Raw genomic sequence first — 10,841 nt, 5'->3', positions numbered from 1 at the left:
AAATATATGGAAGTCTTTATGAACTGGCCGGTCATCCTCATGCAGGCGCCACACCAATCTTCTCTGCATCATTCCATGTGTTCCTGAAGCTGAGGTCCTGCTGCTGCATCCCTTCTTCTGGTAGCAATTCCCCGCACCCACAAAACACCAGGCAAGTGACCTAGTCATAGAGTGTGCCGACTTCCTGGCCACCGGGATATCAAGGGATAATTATTAGATAGGGGATACAAACTAAGATTACCCAAGTCCCTCCCTTAACAACCAATCAATCGTTTCTGGATTGCTCTTCTAATACAGAAGATACCAGATAGTATTTCTGGAAGCAGTGTTTTTCTTCTAGCTCTATAATCATAGAAAAGTTGAGGCTAAGAGTAGATATTGCAGTATAGCAGGGTAAGCTGCCACTTGGGACACCCAAATCCCACATGGAAATACCAATTTGAGAACTGGCTATTCTGTTTCTAATCCAGCTTTCTGCTTCTGCATCCTGGGAGACAGTGGATGATGGTTCAAGTGTTTGTGCCCCTGCTACCACATGGAAAGCCCAGATAGAGTTCTTGGCTCCTGGCTTTGGCCTGGTCCAGCCCTGACTGTTGTGGGCACTGGGGCAGCAAACTAGTAGATGGAAGATCTCTGTTTCTCTCCCGCCCTTCCGTCACTGTGCCTTTCAAATAGATAAAAATAAATAAGTGGCCGGCGCCGCGGCTCACTAGGCTAATCCTCCGCCTAGCGGCGCCGGCACACCGGGTTCTAGTCCCAGTTGGGGCGCCGGATTCTGTCCTGGTTGCCCCTCTTCCAGGCCAGCTCTCTGCTGTGGCCAGGGAGTGCAGTGGAGGATGGCCCAGGTGCTTGGGCCCTGCACCCCATGGGAGACCAGGAAAAGCACCTGGCTCCTGGCTCCTGCCCGGATCAGCGCAGTGCGCTGGCCGCTGCGCAGCGGCCGCGGCGGCCATTGGAGGGTGAACCAACGGCAAAGGAAGACCTTTCTCTCTCTCTCTCTCTCTCACTGTCCACTCTGCCTGTCAAAAAAAAAAAAAAATATAATAATAATAAGTAAACGTTAAAAAAAAAAAAAGCAAAGTGGGGCTAGTGTTGTGGCATGTCAGGGTAAGCCTCTTCTTTCAATGCCAGAATTCCATATTAAAATGCTGGTTGGATACCTGGCTGCTCTGTTTCTGAACCAGCTCTCTGCTAGTGCACTTAGGAAAGCAAGTGGAAGATGGCCCAAGTGCTTGGGATCCTGTCACCCATGCAGAAGACCAGGATCGAGTTCCTGGTTCCTGAATTTGGCCTGGCCCAACTCCAGCTGTTGTGGTCATTTGGAGAGTAAACAGCAAATGGAAGATCTCTGTCTGTCACTCTGCCTTTCAAATGAATAAAACAAATCTTTACAGAAAAGTGGAAGCTAATGCTGAACAGAAATAATTTATAAACGAGCAGAAGTAAATTTTAGGAATTGAGTCCAACTATGCTTTCCTTCCATGGAGTTCAAACCTACCACAGGTATCTATTTTGCCCAGGGACTCTATCTGAAGTTCATTTATTCATCTGAAGTATCCTGTTTCATGAGGGACAGGCTTTCTGTGCTTTCTTTGTCCCTACAATTAGAGAATCAGCAATGCTAGGGGAGGGATTTTCCTACCACAAGTACATATTAAAATTGTGTGCAGAATTTTTTTTCCGATAGTCTGATGCTTGGGTCTTACCCTAAACCAAATGTTCTCCCCAAACCAGCAGCATCAGCATTCCTGGGAACTTGCTAGAGATGCAACTTATTGTGCCCCACCTCAGTTCTCCTGAATCAGAAATTCTAAGGTTGGTGCTCAGCAGTTCATGTTTAACAAGCCCTCCAGGGGATTTTGGTGTAGACTACTTCTAAGCGCTTTGCCTGGAAAAATTAAATCAGAATCTCTGAGGTAAAACCCAAGTAAATGTATCATTTCACATGCTTCTAATGTACAGCCCATGTTGAGACCATTGCCTCAAAGCCCTGGAAAGTCAATAGAATTCCCAGTCTTCATTTCTTGCACCAGCCCAAACTCGCCCTTTTTGATGCTGTCCCTCCCCAGGTTAGATCATCAGTAACTCTCCGCACAGATTTCGGAGTTGACTCCTTAATGCATTTCTGGCCTTGACCACACTTCCTCCTTCAGTCCTTGCCTACATGGACCACACATTTGTGAATACCTATGGAAGTAAACAGCCAGGGCCCACAGCATTTGTGGTCTGAAGCATCTTCTAAGAAACCCTCGCAGATGAATTATAAATAGCAAGGAGAAGGAATTAGAGCATTTTCATTTTAGAGTAGAAGTTCTCAATCTTGGCTATATTTCAGAATAATTTAAAAACTCCTGATGCCCAAACGAAATCCCAGACCAATAAAGTCAAAACTTCTGGGGTAGAACTCAGACATAATAATTTTTAAAGCTCCCAGGTGATGCCAGTTGGCTGCGACTCACACTCTGGCGGGAGAAACTTGATTGGAAACTCAATCTGGAACAAGCAGCAGAGGGACTGCTATGAGAGAGAATCCTCTGGTAACTTCTTTTGCTTTACAAAGGAAAAACCACATTATTTTCTACTTCTAACTTTGAACGACACTGGCTCCTTTCATACATCTTAAGTTGCCTGAGAGAGAGACAGAGAGAGAGAAGTGTAAGAGGCTCTTGATAACTGTTCATCTTGATGAGTACATGACAGTTCATTATACTGTTAATTTTACTTTTGGGTATATTTGAAAATTTCCATAGTAGAAAATTTTCAATTACATTCTTTTCAGAAGGGGAGTGATTAACAGCTTATAGAAATCAAAAGAAATATAAAAGGATACAATGAAAAATTACATGCCAGTATATTGGATGACCTTTGGGAAATGAACAAAATCTTAGAAATACAAAAGCTACCTAAACTGAGTCAAAAAGGAATAGAAAATCTGAATAGACTCAATATAAGTGAAAGAAGTTAAATGAGTAATTAAAACATTTCCAGCAAAGAAAAGCTCAGAGCCAGATGCTGCTCCAAACGTTTTTTTTTTTTTAAAGTGATTCCTACCAAACATTTTTTAAAAGATTTATTTATTTATTTGAAATAGTTACAGAGAGGAGAGACAGAATGAGAATGAAATCTTCCATCTGTTGGTTAATTCCCCATATGGCTGCAACAGCTAGGGCTGGACCAGGAGCCACGAGCTTCATCCAAGTCACCCACATGGGTGGCAGGAGCCCAGGCACTTGGACCATTTTCCAGTGCTTTTCCTGGGCCATAGCAGGGAGTTTGATTGCAAGTGGAGCAGCTGGAACACAAACTGGTGCCCATACGGGATGCCAGTGTCGGGGGTTATAGCTTTACCAGCTTACTTGCTATGCCACTACACCGGTCCCCTACCAAACATGTAAATAGTAATTAACACTAATTCTTCTCAAACGCTTCCAAAAAATTGAAAAACTACCTATAAGGCCAGCTTTACCTTGATACCAAAGCCAGATAAGAATGTCACAAGAAAACAAAAGGATCAGGGCAGGTATTTGGCGCAGTGGTTAAGATGCTGCTTGAGACACCTGCATCCTGTATCAGAATGACTAGGTTCTGATTTCAGCTTCCTGTCAATGCGCATCCTGGGAGATAACAGGTGATAGCTCAAGTAGTTGGGTCCCTGCCACCCATGTAGGAGACCCAAATCGAGTTCCCAGCTTCTGACTTCTGTCTGACCTAGTTTTGGCTGTTGTGGACATCTGGGGAATGAACCAGCAGAAGGAAAATTTCTCTCTCTCTCTTGCTGCCTTTCACTAAAAAAAAAAAAAAAAAAAAAAACAAACAACAACAACAACAACAACAAAAAAAAAACTTATAAATCCTTGATTTGAGATACAACAAATACTGGAACCAATGCCACTCAGCGGGTTAACGCCCTGGCCTGAAGCGCTGGCATCCCATATGGGCGCCAGTTCTAGTCCCAGCTTCTCCTCTTACAGTCCAGCTCTCTGCTATGGCCTGGGAAAGCAGTAGAAGGTGGCCCAAGTCCTTGGGCCCCTGCACCCATGTGGGAGACCTGGAGGAAGCTCCTGGCTTTGGATAGGTGCAGCTCTGGCTGTTGCGGCCAATTGGGAAGTAAACCATTGGATGGAAGACCACTCTCTCTCTCTCTCTCTCTCTCTCTGCTCTCTCTGTGTAACTCTGACTTTCAAATAAATAAATAAATCTTTAAAAAATGTTAAGGGATGTACATGAAAACTCACAGCTAACATCATGCTCTATAGTATAAGGCTGAAAGCATGCTTCCATATATTAGCAACAAGACAAAGATGCCTGTCCTTGCCATTTCTATTCAACATTGTACTTCAAGTTCTAGCTCAAGAAATCATATAAGGAAAAGGGGAAGAAAGGCATCCAAACAGGAAAGGAATCAATAAAACTATCCCTTTTTGTCGATAACCTGATATAGATACAAACTCCTAAGGAATCCTCATATATATATATATATATACATACATATATACATATGAGAGATAATAAACACATTCAGCAAAGTAATAAGGTTGAAGATCAATATAGTTGCAGTTTTGCATACTTGTGATGAACATTATATAAAAGAAATCAAGAAAACAAGTTCATTTATAGTAGCATTAAAAGAATAAAATATTTAGGAATAATTTTAACCAAGGAAGATCAGAACTAACATGTTGAAAACTATAAACTGAAAGAAATTAAAGACCATAATAAATGGAAAGATATCCCATGTTTATGAATTAGAAGACTTGCTCTTGTGAAGATGATATTACTCCCCAAAGTGATATACATATTCAAAACAATCCTTATCAAAATCCCAAGCCCATGTTGCACAAATGGAAAAAGCCAGTTCTCAAATTCATATGTGATCTCAAGGGACCCTAAGCAGCCAAAACAATCTTGAAAAAGAAAGACAAAGTTGGAGGATCCATGCGTCTCAATCTCAAAGTTTGCTACAAAGCTACAGCAATCAAAACATGGTGGTATTGGCAAAGGCGAAGCATTGAACTGAGAGTATACAAATAAATTCATACATCTGTGGCCAATTGACTTTTGACAAGAATGCCCAAACAATTCAATGGAGGAATGAACGGCCTCTTTGACAACTGGGACTGGAAGAACTGGATATCCACATATAAAAGAATGAGATTAGATTCTCTCCTTCCATCATATGCAGATTATCTCAAAATCTGTGAGATAGCTAAATGCAAGGACGTAAAACTACAAAATTGTAAACTAGAAAACTCTCAGAAGAAAACACAGGAGGAAAGCTTCATGGCCCTTGCTTTGGCAATGGATTCTTAGATGACACTAAAAGAACAAGTAACACAAGAACAGACTGATTGGATTTCATTAAAATCAATTATTTGTATCAAAGGACACCATGAAATAACCCATAGAGTTGGGAGAGAATAATATTCGTGGTTTTTTTTTTTTTTTTTTTTGACAGGCAGAGTGGATAGTGAGAGAGAGAGAAACAGAGAAAAAGGTCTTCCTTTGCCGTTGGTTCACCCTTCAATGGCCGCTGCGGCCGGTGCGCTGTGGCCGGCGCACCGCGCTGATCCGATGGCAGGAGCCAGGTGCTTCTCCTGGTCTCCCATGGGTGCAGGGCCCAAGTACTTGGGCCATCCTCCACTGCACTCCCTGGCCACAGCAAAGAGCTGGCCTGGAAGAGGGGCAACCGGGACAGAATCCGGCGCCCTGACCGGGACTAGAACCTGGTGTGCCCGTGCCGCAAGGCGGAGGATTAGCCTAGTGAGCCGCGGCCCTGGCCTGGGAGAAAATATTTGTAATCACACAATACTATAGAAGACAGTTTTACAGTTTCTCAAAAAGTTAAATGTGGGGCTGGTGCTGTGGCACAATGGGCTTAGCCTCTGCCTGTAGCACTGGCATCCCATACGAGTGCCTGTTTGTGTCCTGGCTGCTCCTCTTCTGATCCAGCTCTCTGCTATGGCCTGGGAAGGCAGTAGAAGATGGCCCAAGTGCTTGGGTCCCTGCATCCATGTGGGAGACCTGGAAGAAGCTCCTGGCTTGGGGTAAGCCCAGCTCCAGCAGTTGTGGCCATTGGGAATGAACCAGAGTACAGAAGACCCCTTCCTTCCTTCCTTCTTTCCTTCCTTCCTTCCTTCCTTCCTTCCTTCTTATTTGACAGATAGACAGTGAGAGAGAGAGAGAGAGAGAGAGAGACAGAGAGACAGAGAGACAGAGAGAAAGGTCTTCCTTCCCCCAAATGGTTGCCATGGTCTGTGTGCTGCGGCGATCCCAAGCCTGGAGCCAGGTGCTTCCTCCTGGTCTCCCATGGGGGCGCAGGGCCCAAGCACTTGGGCCATCCTCCACTGCCTTCCTGGGCCACAGCAGAGAGCTGGACTGGAAGAGGTGCAACCAGGACAGAATCCGGTGCCCTGACTGGGACTAGAACCCGGGGTGCTGGTGCCACAGGCAGAGGATTAGCCAAGTGAGCTGCGGTGCTGGCCTTCTCTTCTTGTTCTTAATCCTTGTTCTCAAAGCAAGATAGTATAATTTAGTGCTGTCTCCCACTTCAGGCTGAATCAATGGTAGAGTTGATTTTATTGAGTGTATAGTAGATTTCAGCCACTATTTGAGAAGCCCAGATTACAGTGCTATCTTCCCTCGAGGAGAATTTAAGGATGAAGTTTAGTGTCTAGTGATTATCAGATGTCAGCCTCCACATTGTTGTTTTTTGGTAAAGATTTATTTATTTATTTGAAAGACAGAGTCCACAGAGAGACAGAGGCAGTGAGAGAGAGAGAGAGGTCTTCCACCTGCTTATTCACTCCCCAGATAGCTGCAATAGCCAGAGCTGTGCCGATCCAAAGTCAGGAGCCAGGAGCTTCTTCCAGGTCTCCCACATGGGTGCAGGGTCCCAAGGACTTGGGCCATCCTCCACTGCTTTCCCAGGCCATAGCAGAGAGCTTCGTGGAAAGTGGAGCAGCTAGGTCTCGAACTGGCGCCCACTTGGGGATGCCGGTGTTTCAGGTCAGGGCGTTAACCCACTGCGCCACAGCACCCACCATCCACATTGTCTTTTCAATGATGCTTCATAGGCTCCCAGGTGCACGAATATCATGTTGGTCCTCTCATCTGCCCACAATCATTACGGGGTACATTTGGATTTGCATCAGCTGCACAAATGCTTGCTTTAATATTTCAGGTATAGAGAGGTAGAATTTACATAGAGAGCAAAGAAGGAAAGGACTTGGGACCTCATACTGACCCAGCAACTGTGTTCTAGGAGTTCAAATCAGAAACTTGAGGGTCACCTAGGCCCAGTTCCCACATCTATCACTAAATCCTCTCCTTTCTAACTCTTAATTAGCCTCAATTTCATCCTCTTCTCTCTACTTTCGCTGTCATTGTTTTAGTTTAGGCAAATATCATTCTAGTTTGACACGCTTGTCATAACTTCTGTTATTAGACTAACACTAGTACTGTTGTAACAGAATACCACAAGCTGGATGTCTTAAACAGACACGCGTTTTCTCACAGTTCTGCAGGTTAGAAGTGTCAGATCAAGGTGTTGGGAGATGCGGCTTCTGGTGAGACTTCTAGTCCTGGCTTCTAGATGGCTACTCTCTGAGTTTGTCACATGGCTTGGTTTCTAAGCACAAAGGGGAAAAGGGAAGGGCGGGAGAAGAAAGAGAGAGAGAGAGAGAGAGAGAGATACATCTAGTGTCTCTTCCTTTTAAGGACACTAGTCCTTTTGCATTAGGACCCAGCCTTATGACATCATTTAACCTTAATTACCTCCCTGAAGACCTTATGTGCAAATACAGCCACAGTGAGGTTAGGGCATCATATGAATGGGGAGACAATGGGGGTGCACAGTCTAGTCCAATGATCTCTATGGTCTGCTGATCCTGTCACTTCTTTGCTTAAAATCCTTCATAGTTCTATGTATCTTAGGATTCACTGAGTGGAGAAACGACTGCCTCTGATCATCTTCAGGGGATTTCAGGAGCTTACAGAGTTGAAGGGGCGGCTCAAGGTCCGGGTGTGGAATGAGATAGTTCCTGAGAATCCCTGGGTTTATGGCTTGGACACTTATGCTGCAATGAGGGAACCCTTTGCTTCTCTCCTCATATTACCAAGTGTTTGGCTGAACAACACTGTGAGCATACTCAGTACCATTCAATCGCGCACTTAAAATTATTAAGATGGCAAATTTTATGTTGTATATATATTTTACCACAATAAAAAAATGAACAATGATCATACAGCCAAATACTAAAAATATCCTGGAAGGCAATTTTAGAACAATAAAATGTAAATGTAGCCTTTCATGTGTTTAGGGATTAGATCACACATGGTATATATGAATTTAAGTAAGTGTGATCAAGTTAAATAGCATTGACGCAGTTTTGTTTGACTTTGGAAGTAACAAAGAAAGAAACACACGGAGAGAGAGGCAGGCAGCGACAGGATGACCAGACCCTGAGAAGTCTTCCTGCCTTCAATGACTGCCTCTTTTTTCCAGGCTTTGTCCCTTTTATGAACTAAGCACTGAAAGGATTTTTAGAAATCCTTATTTCTAGCATAAGCTAGATTTGCTTCCAAACAGTCTGAGGACTAGAGGAAGCAGAGCAGCGTATGGGTAAAGCAGATGGGTCATGAACTGATCATTGTTGAAAATGAGGCTGGGCTCATGGATAATTGTTATCTGATTCTTTCCAACTATTGTGCATATTTGGATTCTCCACAGTAAAAAGATTTCTAAAAAGTCTTAAAAAAAAAAGGTCTGGGACACAGAGCGTGGTTAGTCCAGTTTGAGTTCCACGCTCACTCCTTGACTATATGAGGGAAGTGAGTGTAAAGTGTGGGGAAAAAAAAGCCCACAGGGACTTGGATTTTTCTGTACCAGCCAAGCACTTGGCTTTATCATTCTGTCAATGAGACATGCTGAGGATGATGTAATTCCCCCAACAGACATTGGGGTGCAATAGAAGGAAGAAGCCTGGCCAGCTGTATGATGACAAATGCCCACTCCTCTGCGTGCCGTAAGAGGCAGTTTATTGACTTTCCTTCTTCGCCTCCTGTCACCTCTGTTGAACCCTGCAGTCCCCAGCCCAGCCACCTCGTGCTTTCATAGACCCTTCTCTCTTCTGACTCCGTGCCTTCCATATGTCCTACGTACCTGAGAGGTCCCTCTGCAGCTCGTCCCCTGTGTCCGCTTATCCTTCGGACTCCACTCCAATGTCATCTTCCTTGTGTTTCCCAGCAGAAGCAGGTGCTTGGATGCCTCTCAACTCTGCGTTGCAGAATAACACAGCACTCAACAGGAGAACTGATGAAAACACATTTAGCTGGACCCTGTCCTTAGAGTTTCTGTTTCAGTAGGTCTAGGAAAGGGCCCCAGAATTTGTTCTTCTTGCAAGTTCTCAGGTGAGTCCAGTGCTGCTGGTCCAGAGACCACACTTTATGAACCTTTGCTTTAGAGCACTAGCATCCAAACCTGACTACAGCTTTGCCTGTACAACTGTTAAGAACTATAGATTCCAGGAGCAGGTGTTTAGCCTAGCAGCTAAGATGCTTTCATCCCACTTCTGCAGAGTACTTGGATTTCATTCATGGTTCCAGGGTCTACTCCAGCTTTTTTTTTTTTTTCTTTAAAGATGTATTTTATTTATTTGAATGACAGAGTTACAGAAAGAGGTAGAGAGAGAGAGAGAGAGAGAGAGAGAGGTCTTCCCTCCGCTGATTCACCCCCCAAAGTAGCCTCAATGGCTGGAGCTGAGCCGATCTGAAGCCAGGAGCCAGGAGCTTCTTCTGGGTCTCCCATGTGGGTGCAGGGGCCCAAGGACTTTGGCTATCTTCTACTGCTTTCCCAGGTGCATTAGCAGGGAGCTGAATCGGAAGCGGAGCAGCCCGGACTTGAACTGGTACCCATAAGGGATGCCAGTGCTGCAAGCCAGGGCTTTAACCTGCTACGCCACAGTGCAGGCCCCTAATCCAGCTTTTTGCTAACGCAGATTCTAGAAGGCAGTAGTAATGGCTAAAATTAGGTTCCTGCCACCCATGTGGATTACATTCAAGGCACCTTGTTCCGGTCTTACCTTGGCCATTGCAGGCATTTGGGGAGTGAAGCAGCAGCCTGAGACTCTGGCATCCCATATTAGGTGCTGGTTCAAGACCCAACTGCTCCACTTCCAGTCCAGCTTCCTGCAAATGTGCTCCTGCCACCCATGTGGGAGAACTGGATAGTTCCAGGCTCCGGGTCTGGACCTTGTGGCATTTGGGAAGTGAACTTGTGAATGGAAGATCCCTCTTTCCCTGTCTCTCACTGTCTCTCTGTCATTCTGCCTTTCAGATAAACAAAATAAATCTTTTTTTTAAATATAGTAAAGTATGGATTCACACATCAACTGCTGGTCTGCAGAATCAGATACTCTGAGAGTGGGATCTAGAAATCTGCGTTTTTAATAGGTTCCCCAGCTGTCATTTTTATAGTGTTCCTGGCCATTTTTGGATTAGCACTGGGGACCACAGTGTCTGTAGACACTGATTAATCAGACCTCTTTCCCCTACCTTTAGGCCAAGACAAAGAGAACCTGGCATATTACTTCCTTATATGATGGAAACCTATCTTTGAAAACAAAACAAAACAAAAAGGATGTCTTATTATTGGTTAAAAGATTATGTTAGTGGGGCCGAGGCTGTGGCATAGTGGGTTAATACCCTGGCCTGAGGCGCCGGCATCCCATATGGGCGCTGGTTCGAGTCCCGGCCGCTCCACTTATGATCCAGCTCTCTGCTGTGGCCTGGGAAAGCAGTAGACGATGGCCCAAGTCCTTGGGCCCCTGCACCTGCATGGGAGA

The 10,841-nt window shown here is 44.7% G+C and overlaps 1 pseudogene; it reads right to left on the bottom strand.

Moving 5' to 3' along the window:
• On the bottom strand, positions 1-101 carry LOC127490431 (U6 spliceosomal RNA; annotated as a pseudogene).
• Between the last annotated feature and the right edge of the window lie 10,740 nt (positions 102-10,841).

The sequence above is a fragment of the Oryctolagus cuniculus genome, chromosome 2, assembly GCF_964237555.1.
Source record: "Oryctolagus cuniculus chromosome 2, mOryCun1.1, whole genome shotgun sequence".
NCBI classification, from domain to species: domain Eukaryota; kingdom Metazoa; phylum Chordata; class Mammalia; order Lagomorpha; family Leporidae; genus Oryctolagus; species Oryctolagus cuniculus.
This window is presented reverse-complemented; position numbering and strand designations above follow the sequence as displayed.